The sequence below is a fragment of the Crocodylus siamensis genome, chromosome 7 (genome assembly GCF_052110815.1).
Source record: "Crocodylus siamensis isolate JL-2025a chromosome 7, ASM5211081v1, whole genome shotgun sequence".
Taxonomy (NCBI): Eukaryota; Metazoa; Chordata; order Crocodylia; family Crocodylidae; genus Crocodylus; species Crocodylus siamensis.
The window spans coordinates 41,429,524-41,454,334 of NC_143401.1; the positions used below are offsets into that span (position 1 = coordinate 41,429,524).

Consider the following 24,811-nt stretch of genomic DNA (forward strand, 5'->3'; position numbering starts at 1 on the left):
TCTGTATCCCAGCCTTTCCAGGGTTCCCTCCAGTCATAGCAGCTGCTAGTGCTGCCATCTGTCGCTGAGCCTTTTTATCCTCCTTGCGCTCCTGCACTTGCTCACGATTCCCATACACCTTATATGCAATTTCCACCAGCTCTGAAACTGGTTTCCCAGCACCTCCCTCAGTTTTCTGTAACTTCTTACGGATATCAGCAGCAGATTGACCAATAAACATAAGATTTACCATGCGTTGATTATCTGGGGCTTCTGGATCCAGATCCGAAAACCTGCGAAACGCCTCATACAGCCTCCCAAGGAAAGCTGAGGGATCCTCCTCTTTTCCCTGTCTCACTTCATACAACTTAGACAGATTGGTAACTCGAGGCACTGCCTTTCCCATTGCTTCCACTATAATTCCCAGATACCGTGCACTCAGCTCTCTGCCCTCTGCAGTATGATTATCCCATCTTGGCTCCTCTACAGGGCAGGTATCACGCAGAGTACGACTAGCAGCACCTTCTGACTCAACTCTAGCCATCGCAATACGTTCCGCTGTCCCCAACACTAATCTCCTCTCCTCCGGGGTTAGGAGGGTCTGGAGCATCATCTGGACATCAGCCCAAGTGGGTCGATGAGTCTGCCCAATAGATCGGAACAGGTCCCTCATCTTTTCAGGGTCTTCACGAAAAGAGGGGCTCTGATTCTTCCAGTTAAATAAATCTGAAGTGCTAAATGGGGTGTAGACAAAAGTTGCAGTGCCTCCTTCCCCAATAACCTCTCGCATCGGACAGTTCAACACCGGCTGTGACTCTACAGGCTTGCGCAAATAATAACCCTTATTTCCTGATTCAGATGAGGCACTTGGCTGAGGCTCACGCTCTAACTCATTAGGTATGCATTGGTACGTCGGTGGTGGTCTCTCTAAGGGAGGGGGCAGTGGTGCAGAAGGGCTGGATGCCGAGGAGGCGTCTGACTCATCTTCGCTACCCGACAGGGCAACCGGAGCACGGGTCCGATACTTAGCCAATTCAGAATCCCCCCCCTCATTAGACTCAGGGAGTACAGGCGGCCCCCCCCGAGCCTTTTTCTTAACAAGCATCACATGAGACTTTGCTAAGTAATTCTTAATCCAAGGTGGCTGATTTTGAACCACCCACAACCAACAATCAATATAAGGAAACTGATTCCAATACCCATTTTGCATAACAATTTCATGGATAGCTATCACTTCTTTTAGCACAAAGGATCCTTTTGGGGTCCAGTGGACCCCAAACGTTGGCCACTCGAGTTGACAAAACTTAGTTAAATCACCTTTTTTCATTTTTATTCCATAATCGGCCGGCTTTGCAAATTTATTAAAATGACGTAATAAGACTTTTAGAGGGGTATCAATATTGTTTTCTACACGAGAGCTACTCGTACCCATTTGCCCACAAAAATGCGCCCAAGGCACACCAAATACCAAAAAGATCTCAACAACAGATGATTTACAATGAGAGCTGAGCCTAGAATTTCTCAGCAAACTTACACATCCTTTGTTTTAGATCCGTACACCAGATTGGGCAAAGGGAATTCGTATACTCACTCAGATACCCCAGAGATCTCGATCCAAATTCCAAAGTGTGTCTGCCTCTCCAGAAACTCAGAATTTACATGGGATACTTCCTTTAACTTCCCGGATATTCGGACTTAAACCTCAAATTCCAGGGGCGAGTCCAAAGTCGGCTCGGTGCGCACTTCCCCTGGTACCGGAGGCGCTCCGTCACTGAATTCCGGGGTAGTCCTCGAGAAGCCCCACGTTGGGCGCCAATTTCTGATGTAAAAATCGTGGTTCGTTTCTCGGGAGGAGGAAAAAAAACCTTCAGCCACAGACACACTCTATTAGCAACACAAAAGGTATATATTTGCAAATAGGGTCAGAGAGTGAGACAAAAGATCAAACACTCTGCTGCCCCCGAGGGAAACTGCCCAGCTGGCTTTATCCCCTCTCTCCTGACCACGTGTGCAGAAGGAGGAACTTTTACAACTCATTTCCGGTTCATACAAACATATTTGTAAACATGTCGCTTCATACGTCCCATGTGCATTATAATTAACTACTTAAGTATGCGGGGCAGATAGGCTTAATATGTATTAGGTTATTGCGCATGGGCAGACCATTTTTGAGGTTATAAGAGTCTGAAATTTTTCTTGCCTCAAGGTTAGAACTGTAATTTACTTTTATCTGCATGAGAAAAGCTGAGGAGTATATGCTTTACTGTAACAAAGAGATAGTAACTTTGCAAAACAAAGAGGGAGTGATACTTAATACAAAGGGCCTTTGGTAGTTTTCCCTTCAGTTTCCAACCCCCCCTTCCCTCTCCCATTAGGAGACAAGGAGGGCTAGCAGCTGTGTTTTTTTCTAAATCTGCTATTGATAATGCATTTTTAATAATATTTCTAACACAGGAACTAGTGAACAGCATGTACTTGTGGAAGGGACTGAGGGAACGCAATCCCGACTCCCTGTTTGTAAACCACTCCTCACCAAAGTGGGGGACCATTTGCTTGAGCACTCCTTTGTATATTCTGCAAGTTGCCCGGTTGCACTACTTGGGCGGGACCTACTCACAAAATTGCAAGCTGGGATATTTTTCAGAGACGATCAGATGGTGGTCCAGCTACCTGTCAAGCAGAGCTTGAACTATCAGATGGCTCTCCTGGAGGACCGATGCCCTGTAGTAAGTTGTGAAGATCACATGACTGGAGTAGACCCTTTGGTATGGGCTGATGGAACCCCTGCACAAGCTAAGTCGGTCTCCCCGGTAAGGATCATACTCAAGGATGGGGAGGGGCCCGTTCGGGTAAAGCAGTATCCACTCAGCCGAGCGGCCAAAGCTGGACTCAAGCCGTTAATAGAGAAATACAAGAGGTGCGGATGGCTAGTGGAAGGGTCCTCACCCTATAATACCCCCATTCTTGGAGTGCCGAAGGCAGATGGGGTCTCATACAGACTGGTCCAAGACCTGCGAGCAGTAAATAAGAAGGTCCTTTCAGACCATCCTGTAGTCCCGAACCCACACATGATTTTGACACAAGTACCAGGGGAAGCTGAAATATTTTCAGTGCTAGATTTGAAAGATGCTTTCTTCTCCATTCCCCTTCACCGAGAGTCAAAAATTGTTTGCTTTTGAATGGGAGGATCCAGTTGCACTCGGGTGGCCAGCCTGTCTTCGGGCTGTGGCAGCCACAGCAGTGGTTGTTGAAGAAGCCCAGAAGATAGTCATGGGTGCGGATATGGAAATACACACCCCTCATGGAGTTCCCCAGATTCTAGGGACTGAGGGAGGAAAGTTTCTTAACCCCTCCAGACAATCACGGTATGAAATATTTTTGCTCTCTAATCCAGGACTTACTTTCAAACATACTACAGCCTTAAACCCTGCAACCTTGCTGCCGGAGCCAGGGAAACTGATGCATGACTGTCTTGAGGTCCTGAATCAAACCACACAGGTGCGGCCTGATCTTGCTGAGGACCCAACTGAAGACCCAGAAGCTGAATAATTCGTAGACGGCTCCAGCTCTGTCATCGATGGAAAAAGACGAACAGGATGTGCAGTGGTAACCTTGGATAAGGTAGTATGGAGGGAGTCATTGCCAAGCTCATGGTCGGCACAAGCCGCGGAACTCACTGCGCTCACCCGAGCATTACAGCTGGGGACAGACCAGCGGGTTAATATATACACTGATTCTCGCTATGCTTTTTCTACAGTCCATGCGCACGGACTATTGTGGAAAGAAAGGGGTTTCATTACGGCTTCTGGGAATAAAATTGCTAATGGCCCCCAGATTATCAAGCTACTAGAGGCACTCCACCAGCCTAAAGAGGTAGCAGTCATTCAAGTGCGGGCCCGTGGGAAGGCTGCTGAGGAAAAGCATAAGCTTGGAAATGCGAAGGCTGATGCGGCAGCAAAGGAAGCCGCATTTACTGGGGGAGAAGCAGAGGAAGTATCCAGACAGGCCTTGTCCCATGCCATATGGCCATACGTCCAGGATTTAGTCCCGCAGTATTCCCCTGAAGAAGATAAATTTGCACAGAAAGCTTGTGCAAAAAAGAACTCCCAGGGGTGGTGGATAGTACCGGGAGGAAAGGTCATGATACCCAGGCCATTGCTTTGGGAGGTGCTGCAACACCTCCATGCAAGAACCCATATGGGAGGCTTGGCTATGGGTGATCTAGTGATCCGCCAAGCAGTAGCCCCAGGGCTATATGTAGAAGCTCAGCATATTGCTACCAGGTGCATCACCTGCCAGAAAGTAAACCCTCGAAGGAAACGCCCTGTGCCAATGGGAGGTAGACCCTGGGCAGCGTACCCTGGACAAGCATGGCAGATTGATTTTGCCGAGCTCCCACGGTCCGGACATCACGGGTTTTTACTTGTCATGGTAGACCAGCTCTCTGGTTGGGTTGAGGCCTGGCCCACCAGGACTGCCACTGCGGCTACAGTAGTGAAGTATTTGTTGCAGGAGATCATTCCCCGGTATTCCCTGCCTGAATCCATCGAGTCGGATCAAGGACAACACTTTGTGGGAAAGGTAGTTCAAGAAGTCGCACAGGCTCTCAAGATCACTTGGAAACTACACACACCATGGAGACCACAGAGTTCAGGACAAGTGGAACGCATGAATAGGACCTTAAAGACTCTGCTCACCAAAATCTGTATTGAAACACGCCTTAAGTGGCCTCAAGCATTGCCGCTAGCTCTTACTTGCATTCGAAACACTCCCCGACGGGGCCTCAAATTAACCCCATATGAAATTATGTTTGGCAAACCGCCTCGAGTCTTACCCCCTAGGATGCGAGAAAATGTAACTTTTGAATTAGGTAATAGTGAGCTTCATATGTACGTTATTGCTTTGCAGTCTGTCTTGTCTTCTCTTCACAGGTATGCAGCCTCCTTTCAGTGTCTGCCTTTAGACGTACCGGTACATGACTTCTGCCCGGGAGACTGGGTCTTGGTGCAGCGGTGGAAAAAGGAACCCTTGACTGAGAGGTGGAGTGGCCCTTTCCAGGTACTTCTAACAACCCACACCGCTGTAAAGATTGCTGGCCATGACCATTGGATACACCATACCCGTGTGAAACGACATCCACGAGCGTCAGAGGACATCAACTCCCAAGACGAACTCACTCCGGAAGCTGAGTCGTCTTCGGAACAAGAAGCCAGCAAGTGGAGCTGTGAACCTACTGGTGATCTCCAAGTGCGCTTGAGATGGCTTAATCAAAGTTCAGAAAATTAGACAAGAAAGTAAAAAGGGAAAAGTTTAGGCTGTATTTGATCTCAAGAAAGGGAGAATATGGTGGGAATCTTAATATGCCTTGTTGTTATCTGTATAGTGAGAGAAGCAGGATTGAGCAGCCTTAGCCGCCAGCCTATACCCCCGCTTCCCCCAATTGCTCCCCCAGGGACAAATTTGTATGTTGACATGATGGAAAGAATTGCAGGTACTTTCAATCTTACCAGCTGCTGGGCCTGTAGGGGACTCCGAGAGGCCGGAGAACAGTGTCCTTGGAGGGCTTTTCCTTTGGCCCCAAAATGGTTGGTAAGTGATAAGGCGGATGTTAAGAGTACTGGTCAAGAATGGGATGAGAACCGCAGCTGGGATCTTTCCCAAGTGGCATTAGGAGAGTACTGTTTCACTAGATTGATAACCACCACAGTTGAAGGGATGCAAGTTGCAGCAGTCCCCCTTAAAGCGCAGACTGCAGCAAAAGTCATGGTCCTCAGAAAAATTCCTCGTAATTATCTTGATTTGCCTAAATGAAAATGGGGAGCAGAAAGCATCTTGAGGGGGGAATATTGTTAGAAATGCACAGTAAATGGAGTATTGTTAGAATATTGTTAGAAATGGAGTGTTGTTAGAACTGCACAGTTTGCATCTCGTACCTGATAAGAAAAGAACACTGCCAAGGACTTTTTCTTTCTTAGCTAGCTTTGTTACAGTTTTTTTCTTATGCTAAATCACTCCCTCCCCCACACTCTTTCGGCCTCCCCCTGGTCCTTCTCATGCAGATTACAGAAGCTGGAATTCAACTGACTGTGTCCTTGAAACAGGGGGGGATTTCAACTCTTGGTGACCTAAAGAACTTTCTGAGCATGCGCAATTAGCTGATGCATAGTCACCTATCCACCCTGCATACTTAAGTAGTTAATTATAATATACATGCGACGGATGAAGTGACGTGATCATATACATGTTTGTATGAACCGGAAATGAGCTGTAAGAGTTCCTGTTTCTGCACGCGTGCCCAGGAGGAAAGGGATAAAATGCCAGCTGAGAATTTCCTCGGGGGCGGAGTAATCTGAGTCCTTTGACTCTGCTCCGACCCTATTTGCAAATACACCTTTTGTGCTGCTAATAAGTGTGTGTCTGAGATTTCTTTGCGTGCGAGCCTCCAAAGAAACGAACCGCTTTTTGCATCCAAGTCCTCACAGTAGAGATATTCTGTTTCCCCTCCAGTCCCAGTTCCTAGTGCAGCAAAAAGCCTGGACAGGGAGCCCTGTGCTGCAGTTTCTGGCTGTTGCTGACAAGAGGCTCAGCAGGGAAGGGGGAAGGGAGTCCCTGTGCCATGATGGCTGCCCCCACAGCTTGCTGGCTGGGGTCTCTGGGGGGCTGGGCTGAGTCTGAGTGGCAGAGAGATTCCCTTCTCCCCCCAGACCCAGTTCCCAGCACAGCAAAAAGCCAAGCCAGGCAGCCCCATACTGAAGCTCCTTACTGCAGCTATCAGGAGACATTGGGTAGGGGGGAAGAGCTCTCCTGCCATGGGCACCCAACCCCCTTCCCCCACAAGACCCTAACCAGCAAGCTATGGGGGACCCTTGTGGTGGAGGCAAGGGGCTTCTCCCATCTCTCTCCCCCCCAGCCAGTGCTGACAGTTGCCAGGTAGTGGAAGTACAGGGCTGGGGAGATGGTCCATTTTGGCAGCCTCCTGGGAAGCATGTGGGAGCACCCCCCACCTGCTGGCCTTGGCCATTACAGGCAGGCACTTAAACTCCCTGCCCCCCCCCCGAATGGCAAATGCCTGTTCAGTTCATTCCTGTTCTAACTTATAGCACTTTAAGTATGATGGAGCACTTCTGCCAGGGGCTTTTTGAATGTTTGTACTTAGCCTTGATGTCTTGAAGGGAAAAGAAATTATGTTTCTATGTAGGAGGACAGGGAGCTTTGCTTGAGTCAGGTACTGTTTGGAGACTAATGCCTATCTGGTAGGACTGTGGAAAGCTTCAGTCCCTGATTGGATTTGGCAGCGATTCAGCCCAATTTGGTGGCCAGATCTCCAAATCAGAATCCCTTTCATATCTCCAGATCGAATCAGAACCCTCCTAATCAATTTGGAGAAATTCGGAAAGATTCAGAGATTCAGACATTGAGACAGTTTTAAATGTTTTTTCTACATACCTCTAGGTAGCAGGCAGCTCATGAATGCTGTGATACTGGGACGCATGGAGTGCAGTGCAGGGGGGTCCTCAGCATGCTTGGCAGCAGACCCGGAAGTGGACCAAAAGCACTTCCGGTCCACTTGTGGGTCGGCTGAGGAGCACGCTGGGGGGTTTCCCTGCACCCCTGAAGCTCCCCCACAAGACCCTAACCAGCAACCTGCAAACATTAGTACAAACATTCAAAAAGCCCCAGGCAGAAGTGCTCTATCATACTTAAAGCACTATCAGTTAGAACAGGAGTGAACTGAACAGGCATTTGCGGGGCGGGGAGTTTAAGTGCCTGCCTGTAATGGCCAAGGCCAGCAGGTGGGGGGTGCTCCCAGGAGGCTGCCAAAATGGACCCTCTCACCAGCCCTGTACTTCCAGTACCTAGCAACTGTCAGCACTAGTTGCGAGGGGGAGAGATGGGAGAAGCCCCTTGCCTCCACTGCAAGGGCCCCCCATAGCTTTCTGGCTAGGGTCTTGTGGGGGAAGGAGTTTGTGACTGGTGCCTTCTGGGTTGGGGGGGACACCCAGGGTCCCCCTGTGGCTGATCCCCAAACCAGGAAGGCATGGGGGACCCCCAGCATGCTCCCTGGCAGACCCAGAAGTGGACTGAAAGTACTTCTGGTCCACTTCCGGGTTCGCTGCCAAGCATGTGGAGGGCCCCCTGCACTCTTGTGGGATTCTTCATGCACCCCAGCATTGCAGCGATCACGAGCCACACTGGCTAGCTCAAGGTATGTAGAAAAATTTAAAGCTGTGCCTATGTCCGAATCACTGATTCTCTGAATCAGAATTGAATCTTCAGATTCAGATTCAGCTGAATTGAATCAGGGACAGTGATCCGAATCAACTAACTGAATCACTGTCCCTGATTCGGGCTGAATCTGAATCGAATAGGGCTCACTTCTCACACCCCTAGTGTCTGGCCCCTTAATAGAAAAAACAAGCTGTCCTGAAGTGTTGGTATGAGTGAACCCTTGGAACATGTAACTAGGCACAGGGATAGTCTGTTGTTAGCAAAGCTAATCTGTGAAGAAGGGGGCTCTGTGCTAGGCTGACATTAGCAACACGTAGGGGGTGCACATGCACCCCTGAGCATGGCAGTGCACCCCCTGCAAAAAGGTGCCACTGACACGATTGGCAGCTCGTGCAGGTGGTCGCTGCTTGCTGCCCCCCCCCCCCCCACAACAATGGTGGTGTCTGCAGGCAGTCCGTGATTGCCACAGGCCACCATTGATGCTGCTGGTGGTTTCTGCAGGTGGTTGCTGATCACTGGTCAGCACTCACCACCCCACCCCCCACCACTGATAGTGCCACAGATGCCTGCGGGAGCTCCCTGCTTGCTGCTGCCATGCTCCTGCCACCAACAGCACCACCACTGCCTGCAGGAGCTCGCCATGCCCCCCCAGCCGACAGGTCACATGGTGTTCACGCAGGTTGAGTCAGTCAGAAAACTACTTGTGGAAGATGGCTGACTTCTGCACAGCATCCTGTGGCTTCTCTTCTACAACTGCCTAAACTCTGCATTGCAAACGCAATGTGCCACTTTTCTGCAGACTACTAGCAAGGCCTTGCCTGACTCAGTGGATCAACGGACCATAGCGTAAAGTCACTGGTATTAGTTGACTTCAGTTTATTAGAATTACAGCCAGATACTTTAGTGCCTGGTGCAGGTCATATGCAGAGCCCTATGTGACAGGTTACTACTACATAACAACATTTATTATGTATTATTGTTTCCTTTTTTTTGGAAAGAGGATACTTTTGAAAGAAGACCATGACTTTGGGGTTGGGACTGGACAAGCAATGCAGTGGTGACAAATGGAGGCAGAGACCCAGGCTCAGGAGCCCTGCCCCTGTGCTTGCCCACCTTTTTTCCAGGCCCTGGGGTAGAGAGAGACTGGAGTACCAGTGCCTAGCCTCCATGGATTCTGTATCCCTTAACAGTAAGCATAATCCCTAGTGTTCTGCCTCTTGAGGTCTGGACCAGCCAGGGCATTATGTATTAGCCCATAGCAGGGACAACCCCTGCCCCCTCCCAAGATCATCAACTCTACATCCCTTCAGGGCTGGTCCAGCCTAGTGCAGCACAGTTACTGGCTTGGAAGAGGAGCAGCTCCAGAAGCAGAGGCAGCCCCATGATGGTCCTGGTGACATGCTATGCTGTCACTGACTGCTGCACAACATCCTGATCTCTGCTCAGTGTAGTTTGGAGCTGACACAGGGATTGTACTGCTTCCCACTGGTGCCCCAACCCACTCAGGAATCCATCTCAGCCTGGAGATAATCTAAGTTTCAATCCTTTGCCAAATGGAACAGCTCACTAGCTCATTGACTGCCTCTTCTGCTCACTCATTGTACTTACTAAGTAGAACGTGTTCCCCTAACCTCAGCACTTTCTCTTTTAGTCCTCTGTTTTAGGGTGATTATGGCCCTTATTGCAAGACACCAGCAAATAAGTTAAGAAACAGAAGATAATGCTTATCTTAAAAACAAACAAACATAAAAATATTTCTCACCTAGGACAAAAATAGAATTAGATACAACATAGTCCTTAGCAGGATAATGTCCCCTTTATAGCTGATCAAATGCTAATGAGAGAACCTGGGAAACTAAACATCCTTAAGATAAGATGAGTGGTCATTCATGATATGCTACCTCTGTGCTTCCTGCCCTGACCTACTTTCCTATCATTTGGTAATGCTTCCTTGTTCTAACTACTGACTTGACTGATTAATATTTTCTAAATAACATTGTTTGTAGTGAGCATGTTGGCAAGCTCTGCAGTGGTGTGAACCAATGATGTCAATACAATCCGCAGTCAAGCTGTGTTTGCATTCCTTGTAACATGCTGCTGTTGACTCAGTGGGATTCCATTTCCATTCTATTATTATAACATTTTCTAAATCTGTAGTTAATATTAACTGACAGGGCCGATTGAGAATTTTGGGATTTCCTATTATGGATAATTAAGCAAAATACTAATTCACGCACAGGCAGACTTATTGCGCTAAATTGCATTGCACCACCATCATTAGCTTTACTGTTAATTCCAGTTCCTGTTGATTACTTGAAATATATCTTGATGTCCAAGATGTCAGAGGCATGTGGTGCAGGTACAAAGTGTAACTACTGGAGCAGTTTTGTTTTCTGAAAAAAGAGTACCAAAAGAATTCATAATCTTTCTCACCTGAGCACTTTTCTATTAAATTTTCTCTTCAACTAGGAAAGCGATTTCAAATCAACAAGTACTTTCCTAATATTTCAGTTAATATAAAGCTCTCTACTTATCTGACTAGGCCTCATTTAATTTCTTGTTACCTGTTGAACTTTTCTTGTGTTGGATAAATTTTGTTTAGATAACAGGTTTTTAAAATGGAACCAAATGAACAGCCTGAATTCTGCTCTGCTTGACTAAAATGTATCAAGTGTAAGTGGCCACCTTCCTGTCTACCATAATAATACTCCCATGCTAGCTGCTAAACTAAACCTGCATGCATCGATCTCTTGAAGGAGTTTTGAACCAACACCACACTGTAGTCAGAAGATCAGTCACATAAAATGGTGCTTTCCTACTTTGCAGATCTGGTCTCTGGAGGAAAGTCTCTTTAGTGACAATATGTTTTTCTCCTCTTGACACTGTAAAACAAACACAGATGACAGACTGGAGTATGCTGTGATGCCTACATTGTCAACAAACAGTTGTTAATGTCAATTGTAAAATATTTCTTGCTCGGTATCATGACACAGGAGTTAAGAGGAGAAAACTTTTCCTTTTAGATCTCACAGTACAGCCAAACTGCAATCAGAGCTATGATTGCAGCGTGTATGGAAGTATGCCATATCTCTTTTAATGTAGTTAGCTTAGGTACCATCAGCTGAGGGGAGACAGAATCATGAGCAAGTGCGTGGGGTCCTAGGCAGGACTGTCCTACTTAAATAAAAGCCAGGTCAGGTGCAAAATGGAATACAAGATAGACATAGCCCAAGTTAGCAAAGCTGGCAGCTGCAACCAAAAGGACAAGTTTTCTAAACTTAGGAAATTTGGTCTTGAATCACAGAAATACAACACAATGCAATCTTCCATTACCATTTTTAGAATTGTTTTTCAGAATAGAACTGCACTTCAAACCAACTGCAAACCAGCAATAACAGAAACACTTAACTCCTGATAGGATGTTTGTCACAAAGAACATGAAGAACAGTGCAATCTGTACCACATGAGCTTTCCATCTAAGTGGACAAACAACATAAATCAAATAGGACATACGTAGCAATCACTACAGGTTTTGCTGGAAGTTACTGTTTTTCCCCAGTGGATTATGCTGAAAGGCTTCAAGGGAAAAGTCTACTGTGTTTGATTTCCTTCGTTATCAGTAGGGACCTACTAAAATCACAATTTTGCAGATTTTGCAGAAAACACAAAATCCAGCATTGCCTGCCAAAGCAGGCAATGTCCACAAAATCCACAAAAAAAAAAAAAAAAAGGAACTACTGACAATAAAGTGCTGGCTCCCCAGAGACAGCCAGCAGCTCACATGATGCTGTGGCCCAGCAGCACAGTCCACTGGAGGGAAAGGGAAAATCACAAAGGGGAGCCCAAGATAGCTGCTTCCCCAACCCCTCCCCACTAAATGGCTGAGAGGGCTGCTTGTCAGGCATTTCCACGCATTTTCACCAATTGGCAATGATGGGTGGAGTTGCATGATGGACAGACCTCAGAACTAATCAGTGTGGGGGGCGGGCAGCCATCATAAGCCCTCAAAAATGGCAGCTGGCCCCACAATCTGCCTGCAAAATCAGCTGGATGCCTCCTTGAGTTGGGTAGATCCCAAGTTATAAAGCTCCACCTTTATCCACTTCTGTGCCTTCATATCTCAAGATGGTTAATCCTGATTGGTCAGCCTGGTAACCTATTAAACAAGTTTTTTACTTTAGCTGGCTAAATATAACTCATGGAACTCAAACTACTGCTAGTGGTCCCTTTGTCTTTTCTGCACAAATGTGACCAATGAGGACTGCGGGTCCCACTATACAATTCTTCTAATTGTTCTGAGTATTCAGGAATGCTGAGACCTGTAATTTCCTATCCACATCTCTGCATTAAAAGTTGGAATAGCTGTGATCTGTGCCTTTTCTGTACAAGGATGTAGCTCCTTGGCTCTCAATTACTAATGTGTAGTGGGATTTTCAAAAGGACCTATGTAATTCAGGTAGTTAACTAATCTTATACCAGTGGTAGCTGCATTGGGCTGTGTAAGCATACCTTTAAAACGTGTGTATGCATGGAGTTGAGGAATAACTTTTTCTTGAATAACTCTAGGTATGGATTTTGTTATTCTAGAAGAGCTCCTTCTTTTGGTCTAGCTTAATCCCCTTGCAAAATATTAAAATAAATTGGAAAAAAGGCATATTTATTTTAGAATAGGAGTCTCCATACAGTGAGTTACTTCATAGAATAATGGAATAGTAAGGTTGGAAGGGACCTCTGGAGGTCACCTTATCCAACCCCCCTGCTCAAGGCAGGATCACTCCTGAGTAAACTATCTCAATCAAGTGTCTGAACCTGCTCTTAAAAAGTTTCAAGGACAGGAATTGTGTAGTCTCTCTGGGTAGCCTTTTCCCATTTTTAATGACTCTCAGAGTGAGAAATTTTTCCTGATACAATTTGAACCCCTTGCTCCTAGTTCTGTTCCTTGGGGCCTCAGAGAATAGTCAATGTGAGGGGTAGTCAACCTGTGGTACACATTCCAGAAGTAGCACAGGCAGCCTCTGTGTGTGGCACATGGCAGACCAGGAAGCAAGGCAGCAGATAAAGCAGGAAGCAAAAAGCAAAGCAGCAGATGGAGTAGAGGAAGGGAACTGAAGTGATGCTTAGGGAGCAAATGGGCCTAATTTTTGGCATGCCTATCAAAAAGACTGGACTCCTGTCAAAAGGATATGCACTGGTCTCTCTCTATCCAGACTAATCTCCATTTTTAAAGCCTATTCTCATAAGTTATGTTTCTCAAACTTTGAATCATTTTTGTTGCTCTCCACTGGACTTTTCCTTGTCCAAATATTTCTTGAAAATGCAAAGTAAGGCCTCAACAACTCCTAATAATACAGAAGGATCACTTCCATTGATTTTGCAAGTGACCCCTCTTTTAGTACAACCTGGTATACAATTCCTTTTTTTTGCAATGAGAGCACACTTTTGGCTCAAATTCAGCTTATGGTCCATTGTAACCCCAAAGTATTTTTCTACAGTACTGCAGCCTAGCCAGTCACTTCCTAGTTTGTACTTGTGTGTGCAGTTGTTCCATCCTAAGTGCAGGACTTTGTACTTGCTCTTGGTGATTTTAATTCAATTGATTTTAAACCATTTATCCAGTTTATCAAGTACCATCTGCAAATTTGCTAAGTGTTTACTTAATCCCATCCTCCAGATCATTACTGAAGGTATTAAACAACACTTATAGTGGGCATATATAGTGGAATACTTATTTTACAATGGCTATTTTGGTCAATTTTACTGACCTTTAGAAAATGTCAGAGTCACTAGCTAAACAATGGACATTTCTATTGTGAACTGTCCACCAGACTAGCACGGGCCCAGTTTCCAGGTAACTGAAATGGATAACATCTGTTGAATAATTTCAGCCTCCTTCTGATTGCTAAGAACCACATCTATATAGTTTTTCCATTGATTTCTTCGGAAAAGGATTAGCTATTTGATTTTTCTTGAAATAGAGGAGAGAAAAATAAAAGGTCATATACCAAGAAGCTTCCCTTGTGACAGTTTGAAATAACTGCTTCCTTTGGAAATTAAACAGGACATTCCCCTGATTCTTTAGCTCTGCCTCAGCTGGCAGTATCTGGGGATGACAACTGGAAGATGGCATTGGACACATACCTCCCATTGAACCTTGAAAGCAACACTCCATCAAGCTTGTTCTTTTCTTGTTAGTTTATCTGTAGTTAATACTTGTGATACCTATCAAATGAGAAAGCTTAGAAACTCAGGGCCTATGAGTCACCCCAAATCAGGGACACAACAGTCAACTCCAGCAAACGGTTCCCTATTCCATATATTCAATGGGTGTCAATGGTGATATGCAGTAGTGAATTAACATTTATTGGGACCTTGGGTACATGCCTGCTCACCATCCACTCTCTTCCCCCGCCATGGCAGGAACGGAGCTGAATGGGTTGAGGGTGGATGTAGACTGCCCAGTGTGGGCTAGGGGCTCTCTGCTCTGCTGTCTTTGATCCAAGGACCCCACACTGACTGCGTGCCCCCTGCCTGCTTGGCAGCAGGGGCACAACTGGCCGTCTCCACTGCTGCCAGGATTGAGAGGATGCTTTAGTCTTTTCACTCATTTAGTCTTTGGCCACTGTTGAGGTTACTAGGAAGGGCTTAATCAGGATCAGCTATTTTAATAGGTTTTTAACTATACCTGTCCACTAGAAACCGGGTTAAGCCTCGGTTCTATATGGTGCTATGTCTGGCTCTATACCAGTAGTTTTCAGCTTGTGGTCTGCAGACTCCTGGGGGTCTGCAGTCTATGATTACAGGGTCCATGAAAGATGGCTATCAACAATCAAAAATATGTAAATACTTACACTTACAATTCAAAGGGGTCTGCACCTCCTTTCAAAATTTTGTAGTGGTCCACAAATGAAATAAGGTTGAAAACCACTGCTGTCTACTGACTTGGAAGGTTGACTGTGATTTAGGTACAAGGATACTCTAATGTTAGTTAGTAGAATTAGAATGGGCTAGAGTCTATTTATTGAGTTATTTTTGTGTAGTAGTAAAAGTACTGGAGCCACACATACAGAATACTAGAACCATGCATAGAACATGTCTGAGTGTCTCTAACTAGGGATAATAATAACTTGAATAACTCACTTGCATCAGAAATGTGTCATCTTGACAATTCTGACTTACTTGATTCATAGGTACAGCTGCTTATGGTTCAGGTAGAGTGCAGTGGAACTTCTGATGGAAGCATGAGTTAATTTATAAGACTGCAGTCAAGACACCACAGACACAACCACTGTGTCTGTAAATATAGCCCACTTGTGGGTGTCGTATTATATGATCCTTTCATGCTGATCAGCAGGGAGTAACTACAGAGCTTTGACTTCTTACTGAAACTGTAGCAGCTCCTGCTTTCAGTTCTGGAGGTCTCTCATGTGTTTCATGTGTGTTGGCCCAGAGGATGGCTATCATACGAAGTGGAGAAAGAAATGGTGAAAAGAAAACCATTGATCAGATTGCACTTTGTTTACCTTTGGTCCCAATTGATAGAAGATTTGTACCCTTTATAGTTGCTCTCAGTTTAGAGAAACATACTTCTTGCTCAAACAGTAGTGACCTATGTATTTGTCCCTGTTCTGACCAAGGTGTAAGCAACTGCATGAGTAGAGGGAGGCTTTACAGGTGCCTGTGAGCAAAAGCTGTTGAATCAGAAGGAATGAAGTAGTGGGGCAGAAGAGTTCTCTTGTACTCATTGCATTCCACAGCTGTAGCTTCTTGGGGATATCTTCCCCTATGAAATAACTCCAGGCTTACATTTGAAGTGGCATGAAATTCGTGTGATCATTGATACTTTGTTGCCGCCCAAAAGGTTCTAAATAGCACCCCTAAAGCAGAACATTATTATTAATTTCACTCTGCAGCTGTCTGGCAAATATATGTCTACATCTGTAGATGCACAAAGCCATGCTAGCATGACTTCATTCTTACAAGGTGATTTTTTGCAGCCAGAAGGGAATTATACATTTTAACTGAAAACTTGAAAAGTGGTGGTTTAGACTCATTGCATTCATAATGGAAAGTTTCCAGCTTACTCTTAGCAGTGTATTTTTTGATCCCCAATGCAAGAAAAAATATGATTTCCTGGTAATCAATATCAGAGCTTGTTAATGTTTACTTTAGAGTAGAGTTATTTTTCTGGTATATTTTCTATTGTATGTATCCCCTTGTAGCTGATTTATGACTAAAAAGTGCCTCTTTGATACTATAGTTGACTTTTCTGCATTTACAGCCTCTATCCATCTCTGTCACCATGACAACTTCATATCAGTTTGGCTGACACGCTATGCAATTCAAAGAAGTTAAAGTTAACATAGGTCTGATACCAGCAACTGGGGCTATGTTTTATTTCCATGGCTTCCCACAAGGTTCTGCCAGTGGTTCAATGGCAAAGACTAGGGCTATGCAAAACTTTGGTCCCTGATTTGATTCAGTGGCAATTCGGTCTGATTCAGTGGCTGAATTTCCAAATCTGAATTGAATTAGGAGACCCTTTAATTTCTCCAAATCAAATCAGAACCCTCTTTGGCAATTTGCATTTAGACATAGCTTTAAATGTTTTTTCTACATACTTCTAGACAGAAGGTGGCTTGTGAATGCTGTGATGCATGGAACATCTCACAGGAGTGCAGGGGGCTCCCCAGCATGCTCAACAGCAGATCCAGAAGTGGAACAAAAGTACTTCTGGTCTACATCCACATTCCAGGGAGCATGCAGGGGAGCCCCCTGTGCCCCTCCCCCCAGCTTGGTGACTGGTGCCTCCTGGGTCTGGAGGGTGGGACCCAGGGTCCCCCGTGGCTGATTGCCAAGCCGGGGGCCATTGGGGGGGGGGGCTCCCAGCTTGCTCCCCAGCAGACCCAGAAGTGGACCAGAAATACTTTCAGTCCACTTCCGGGTTCACCACTGAGCAGGTCCCCCGCTATGGGATGCTCCATCCACCCCAGCATTGCAGTATTCACAAGTTGTGCCTGATACCTCAGGGTATGTAGAAAAAACATTTAAAGCTGTATCTGAATCACTGATTCTCCAAATCAATATCAAATCTTCAAATATGGATTTGAGCAAATTGAATCGGGGACAGTGATCCAAATCAACTAACTGAATCACTGTCCCCAATTCAGGCCAAATCCAAATCCAAATTAAATAGGGCGTGTTTCACACACTCCTAGCAAAGAATTACCACACATCTTCATGTATTGATTTAAGTTTCAATGTATTGCAGTTTTCCAATGTATTTTCATTTGAAGTATTCTTTCAGCATTTACCTGACACTCTGAAGTCCAAACTGACAGATCTGTCACCTGAAATTTGAAAATGCGTCTACAAATCCTCGGAACTAATTTGCTTTCTGGTACAACTCTAGGTTCTACCGTCATATACTGGGGAATTGGAATTAGGGTTTAATTGCTAAATATATTCAACCAAAGACCTTTTCCAGCCTGTCTCTTTCCTTTTCTGTTTTCTCTTTGCATGTCTTAAATCACATCAGTCTGTACAAACCTGCCTGATTTTCGTTCTCAAAGCTGACTTACATATTCACTTAAATTATATTATTGAGAGGAACTGTGTTTTAAGCTTTGCCTAGCTTAATATTCTTCCAGAAACAGTCATGCTGTTTTCTGCCTGTCGGTGGTGCCCCAAGCCACATTTATACACTAAAGCCGTGCAAGTCAGTTTTTTATTCTAGAGAACAGAGTTTGTATTATATGCAGTAAGCTTTGTAATAAATAGATTCTCCATATGTTGCTGGCAGGAGTATTCAGTTTCATTGTCACAAAAAAGAAACATTTGCACACTGTAAGATGAAAAGCTGAAAAATTAATTCTCCAGCATTTGGATTTGTTCAGCAGCATTTGGAAGTGCTTCGTTGTTGGAGGAGTTAAAACTGTGAAGCATCTCTAGGACTGCCAGAGGCAGCAAGGTTAAAAAGCCTTTGAATGAAGTATGAATAGAAAAGAAGCTCCAACAAAGTATAGCTTATTGCCTATCTGTTGGCAGCAAGCAGAAGTCACAGCCAGCAGCTTCTGCTTTGTTGCCATGTTGATTTCACCTGTCTGAAAATTCTGAAAAAATTATTTCTCCTTGAACTTTAGAACAAAACCATCCATTATATATTTACTTCAACGAAAATATCCCTGCCTATGTAATACAATACAGTAGTACACGTGTTCATGTCTCCCTCTACTGATGGGTCTCACTAATTCTAACAGTCTAAGATGAGGACAAAGATTGGTAAAGGTTTGTGATTTTGGTGCTGGTCACTCTTCTTTGATCCCAGCAGATGACCACATCTGTATGTATGTAGCCAGGAATCAGGAATAGCTCTACAATGAAAATAAAGTGTGGGAAGTGTCACATTCTGTCCCTTTTTAAACAGGGGAGAAGACATTCTTATGTGAATAATGAAAAAGGAAGCTTGTATTTTTCCCTTGAACAAAATATACAGCTCCTTGCAATGTAAACTGTGAGTCCAGATTCTCTGAAAGTATAACTGATTAGTTGCTTTCTCTATATAAGCAGAGCGACATGCAAATAAGTAAACAAGCCACATATTCATTGACATGTTTCCAATATATTAACAAGAAGCCTGCCCATGGTCATTTCCCCAATAGCTTGTGGGAGGAGAAAAAGGACCCTGTTTATCAGAATGTAATGAGCTAAAGAAAAAAAAGGCAGATAGGGCAGGAACAGGCATGCAGTACTCGGAGGGCAGAAGCAAGGAAACTGCTTCAGACCCTTCCTTCAGTGTGATGGGGTTAATAATAAGCTCCTAAAAGTCCTGTCTAGATCACAAATAGGAGGAAACAAATGAAGTGGTTTCAAATTATGTCACTTCTAATTCAAGGTCACTTTTACAACATGAATAAAACTTGATTTTCTTCCCTTTCTTTTAATCCCAAGGCCAGATTCTCAGCCGATATAAACCAGAAATCAATGGATTTATGCCAGTTGACACCTCCTGAAGATGTGGGTCAGTGATGTATAATTTAACAATGTCCCTTAAGAACAGCCATAAAAATGCAGTTCAGACTTGCTTAGCAGTCTGGTGGTATGCACAGCCCTGTTTTGAAGAATAAATTTAGATTTGCATTAACTGTAAGCCAGGATTCTAACATGATTTTCAACTTGAATTGCCACAGTAACTTTGTTAATGAGCCGAAGGGCAGGCACATGAATTAAGGCTTCTGCGTTTTCAGTTGGTGTCCAGTGTACTCCCTATTTACAGTAGGTGGCACTGCAGGCCACGGGAGAGACGTCATTACAACCAAACACCAGTTTTCTGTTTATGTTATAGGGAAAGATCTGGTCAGAGTTATACATTATTCCAGATATTCCAGATAAATTAAGGACCCGGGACCACTGAACTTTTGCTCTGTTATCAGCTCTTGGGAACTGTTCTTGGATGGCTCAGTGGGCTGGGAATGATATACAGACTTTCATTGCTTCTTCAGTCATTATTCCTGATGTCAGTGTGAACTGAGCCGGTGATCTCTGTCTAGTTCATAGCTGACATATGTTTAATTAACAAAATAAAATATTCTTTAATGTCATTTCTCCCTTCATGAAAAGTTTCAACAGAGTGGTAGGTGGCCAAGGATGGTATGGAGATGAAAACTGATTGCCTTTTTACCTACAGAGCTAGTCTCTGCAGGGCAGGGATAAAACAGTTTGGGAGGAGGATATCAGTGAAGCTGTCCTGTTGATATCTATGTCATACCCTATTCCAGGAATACGTGGAGCACTCCTCTCCCCACCCCACCCCACAAAAGACACTTAATTAAAAAATGAAAACAATTTTTAAAAATCAAAAGAGGTATATGGAGTAATCTATTATGTAAATGTAGTTATGCTTCATTGCAGAGAGATGGCTCTTTGAAAAGCTGGAATCTGTTTGTTTGGCTTCATGTGTGGGGATTTCACTAAAAAGAGAGCACACATTTGCACAGGACTGTTGAAATGAGAAAAAAAGGAGGGTAACAGCCTTTCCTTTGCTCAGATTAGTTAATCTATATTAGTTCCCATAGATATTTGACATATGACCATCAAAGGAGTAGTTATGGGGCCCTGTGTCTTTATGATGCATCCCACAGAATTTTCAAACAGAAAACAGCAAGTGAAACCACTTGGACCCTGAATATATTCTTGTCTGCTGATCAAGAAAGTCTACGCCCTTAAAATAAGAGGACAGAAAAAGAATGGGCGTTTAGCTTCCTAAACAATTACAACAGCTCAGTTACAGTTGTTAAAACTTGGAAAAAGGCCCACACTTCATGAAGATCAACAGACAGACTTCCTGAGTTGGTTATGCTAGTCTGAGGATATGTATTTGCATGAGTATGCATGCACCAAATCTCTTTCCAATATTAATACAATTGTAATGTTAAAAAAGTATTTTGCTTTGTTGTTCCATGGTGTCATGGATTCAAGATCATTCATGGGTCTACAGTGTGACCAGGTCACTGCAATATTTCAGATATGCAGCATATCATTGGGATATCAATGTACTCACAGAGAGTAAATGAATTATTTGTTCTTTCATCTTTGAATATGGCTAAATCCAGTAATGATTCACTTGCTTGATATGTCAAAAGAGCCAATCAATACACCAGTAATTTTTCAACCTTTAGCTGTCTTCTTCAAATATAATTCTGAAAAAAATTGTGAACACCATTAATGGACACTTATTCTGCATGCTGTAGGACTGAGGTCGGCAACCCCCAGCACATGTGCCAAGCATGGCATGCAAGGCCATTTTGCTCGCCACGCTATGGCCAGCCCTGGCTCTGGGTAGCTGCCGTCAGCATGGAGTTGATGCCAGAGCTGTGGAGCTCGGCACAGCTGTTTGCAGCCTGCCCACTGCTTGCTGCAGCTGCCCAAAGCCCAAGCTGGCTACAAACAGCTGCATGAGGCTCTGGACCCCAGTCACCAGCTCTGTGCCAGGAGCCAGGGAGAGACCAGGGTTGTGGTGTCTCAGGCCACTCTCCCACTGCCTGCTCTGAGGCACGTGTCCACGTGACAGTATAGAGCTGATGCCTGGGCTCCAGAGCTCAGCACAGCTGTTTGCAGCCTCCCAGCTGCAGCTGGCTCTGACTCTGGGTAGCTGCTGCCAGCCGGGAGCCCAGGCTGCTCCCAGCAGGCAGTTGGGATGCTGCAACCCTGCTGGGAGCAGCCCGGGCTCCAGCAGCTACCCAGAACCAGGGTAGCTGTTGACAGCCACAAAGCCCAGGCTGGGGGGCGGGAGCTTTGGGTGGGGGGCAAGGGAAAGCAGGGCTGGGGGGCAGGGGCTTTGGGGTAGGGGGGCAAGGGGCAGCACGGCTGGGGGGCATTTGGTGGGGATCACAGGGAAGCAGGGCTGGGGGGCACGGGCTTTGAGTGGGGGGCAAGGGGCACAAGCAGGGCATCCTGCCATGTACTCCCTTCCCTCATTCTGTTTTTCTGGCATGCCAGCACTCCGGCACCTTCCAAGGTAGGCATTGTGGTGTTTTTCGGCACTCTGGACAAAAAAACGTTGCCTACCCCTGCTGTAGGATGATTTTTGACAGTTACCTACCATTGTGGTAAAATTGTGCAGGGTGAACCTTGTACTCAAAGGGAATGTAGAATTGGCAACAGTGTACTGTGCTGAACAAACAAGGCAATATGAAGCAGAGGTTACAGCTTTTTTGTGGCACTGGTATTGTAATTAAAATTAAGGAGAAAGTAGCAAGATGTATAATTTGTTTGGAGTTTTCTAGCATGGCAATAATGAAGTCACTGATATTCTGCTGCCTCTGACCTCTTTGTGGGAAAACCTTGATGCAATTCTTTTTTAATTTCCATTTTATCAGCTTAATTTGCTAGTTAGTACATTAATTCCTGCCATCAGGCAGAAGCACATACCCACCCAGTCACCCTAGTCTATGTTGCAAAAACTCAATTGCTAGCAAATTTGCTTTTCTAGCTATAGTCTGTATAGCTGCCATTTAACATGAGTACATGCAAATTCTTGAAAGGCCACATTCATTGGTTGAAATGCAGAAGTTCTATTGCAATGTGTCAGGTCAAATTCTGGTATAATATTTTTTAACTGTTTGTCAGCTATCAGCAGTGTTTTTGGAAGGAGAAGCAAAGGAGAAAAAATAACGTATCTACCCCAATCCCAAATTATTTTGAATTTAAGACAACCCCTCAATACTTAGATTCCACACATGAAAAATAAAAAGTTATAATTTTCCCTGTATAGAATCTAGTTAGCAGACAGTCATCTTAAATCCCTTCCACCCCCCACACTGTTGTGGCAGGAAAAGCAGGAGAGAGAGGGTGAGAGGCCAGACCCCAACCACCTGCCCCTTCCCCTGCCCCCTCACCTCTGCACTTGTGCCTGCCCCGCCCCCACAACTCCCTGACTCCCTACCCCTACACCAGTCTGCCCTGCCCCGCCACAACCTGCTCCTACTTGCAGCCTGCCGGAGGGTGGGGGGGGGGGGGGGCCACAGGCTGCAGAGGAGAGCAGGGTACCAGCCTGGAGTAGCCCCTGAATCCAAGATAAGGCTCTTTTTCTACATGCTAATTGTGGGGAAAACCCTCTCTTGGATTCAAGTACATATGGTACTTTATAAAATATCAGATAGAAATTGGACAGATGTGTATTTATTTCTATAGACATGTAATTATTTCTATGGATTAGAGAAAATAGATATATAGGCATGGCAGGAGAGATATGGGGAGTGTCTTAGGGCACAGCTGCAGAGCCACCAGTGGGTGTCACAGCTATCCCTGGGACCCTGACAAGTTACGCTCTGTCATAAGGATTTTTTGTTGTTGTTGAAAATTGCATCTGGTCTTGCATTAAAGACCAGCTCAGTAAAGTTTCAGTAGCATTAGATCCCCCAAATGCTTAGAGAATACTTAAGGGATATTTTATTTTATTTTTAATTTTATTTATGTGAATTGAGTTCTGGTAAAAGGCAACATTTAACTATGTCAGAGATGCAGTCCCCTCTTTGGTCCACTATCCAGGCCATGAAAACTTCTCCTTTCACGCTGCTCAGCAGCCTAAATCTTCTCTTGCCCTCTAACAAACACACCTAAAGGAAGGTATGTCTTTACTGCAAATAAGAAGTTTTTATGCTGAGATAACTAACTTCCAGTAAAACCCTTATGGAGATAAAGCACAGGTACTTTTTATCTTGAGGTAGCTAGTTGAGGTAAGCCCCACGTCAGGGTTATTGTTGAGCTTGAGTATTTATAGTGAAGCCAGTATTTCTACTGCCTTATCTCTACTCTGGTTTTTAACATGTTTTTTTTGGTAGACTTGTTCACCTAGGAAAAGACTGCCCCAAATAAACATCTAACATACAGTAGGAAATTGGCCTTAGGAGCATGATGACTTGATTTCCCTAGCAGAACTAGTATTTCCAGGGGTTCTGATTTGGCTGAGAGGATGGTGCTGTTGACATGATTACAACAGATGGGTGTGCAGGATGCAAGGAGAAGGTGGAGGAGCACAACACTTTCCTGTTGGATGCCTGAAATTGATTAATTAATGCCATGATATGGAACACTTATTTATCCAAGACAAGTAGCCACCTGTCATATTGCCTATAATTTCATTTGTTTTAATGTAACAATGTAATTTCCTGTGTTTTTATTTTTCAGTTAGTACACTTGATGGTGCTGAATTGGTTATTTGACATACTGCAGTAGGTATAGCATGGTATAGTCACAAAAAATGTGATTCTAAACTGTATCAAGTTCTGCTTTTTGAACACTGTTAGGGTGATGTATTTGGATCTTGCGGAGCATTGGATTTGCAGCTGAATAAAAGGCTATGACCTGTGGCCTAGCAAAGCTGCTAACCACAAAGCAGAATGGTATGTTAAAAGTAACATTGTAAGACACTTAGGCAAGCATTTTTCCGAACAATATAGAAATGTTATAAGATATATAGCTCATTATGTATCATTAGGAGATAAAGCAGATTTTGCTTATAAATGCTTATGCTAAGCCAGTCATTTGCTTATGCTAAGTAGCCATCTTAACTGTCACAACCATTTTCAAGTGAGTCTGTGTAAGTCTAAGTGAAGTCTTAGGAATGTGGAGATGGTACAAACTGGGACTGAAAAACAGACTGGAATGTGAAAGACGTAACTGGTAACAGAATCCGAGATAAACATATGTGAAAAGGTGAATGGTGATTGGTAAAGAAGCCTCCAGAAGCTTCCAGGTTTTGGTCGAAGTCCACCTAAGTGACTGAAAGAAGAGGGGTCAGGGTCTTAGGCATGTACTCATAGCAAAAGACATGTAAATACGTGAAATACATAAGTAATTCTATGCTAATGAAACAAGCAGTAAACAGAGGGAGAGCTTAAAATGGAAAGGACTAAGGGTGGAACATGTCGCGCCCCTAATGCTGGTGCACCTTTGACCTGCGAGCCTGGGTCGGCACGACCAGCTTGGCGCGAGGAGGGGGATTATGACCGGGCAGGTGGGTGATAACGGTGAGCAGGAGTCAGTATGATTTAAACACAGCGTGATGGTTTCACAAAAGATTTATTTTACTTATGCTACTGATGTG

The 24,811-nt window shown here is 44.6% G+C and overlaps 1 protein-coding gene across 2 annotated transcripts in view; it reads right to left on the reverse strand.

Moving 5' to 3' along the window:
* Positions 1 to 24,811, reverse strand: part of LOC149859723 (endogenous retrovirus group 3 member 1 Env polyprotein-like) — a 47,939-nt gene that overhangs the window by 8,918 nt on the left and 14,210 nt on the right. Inside the window, exon 2 of one of the 2 annotated variants that reach the window (XR_016443442.1) lies at positions 9,912 to 11,090. The exons of the other annotated variant lie outside the window; for it this stretch is intronic. The gene's annotated coding sequence lies outside the window, so the exon portion shown is untranslated. Of the gene's footprint in view, positions 1 to 9,911; positions 11,091 to 24,811 lie in introns of those variants that run through there. 2 annotated transcript variants of the gene reach the window in all.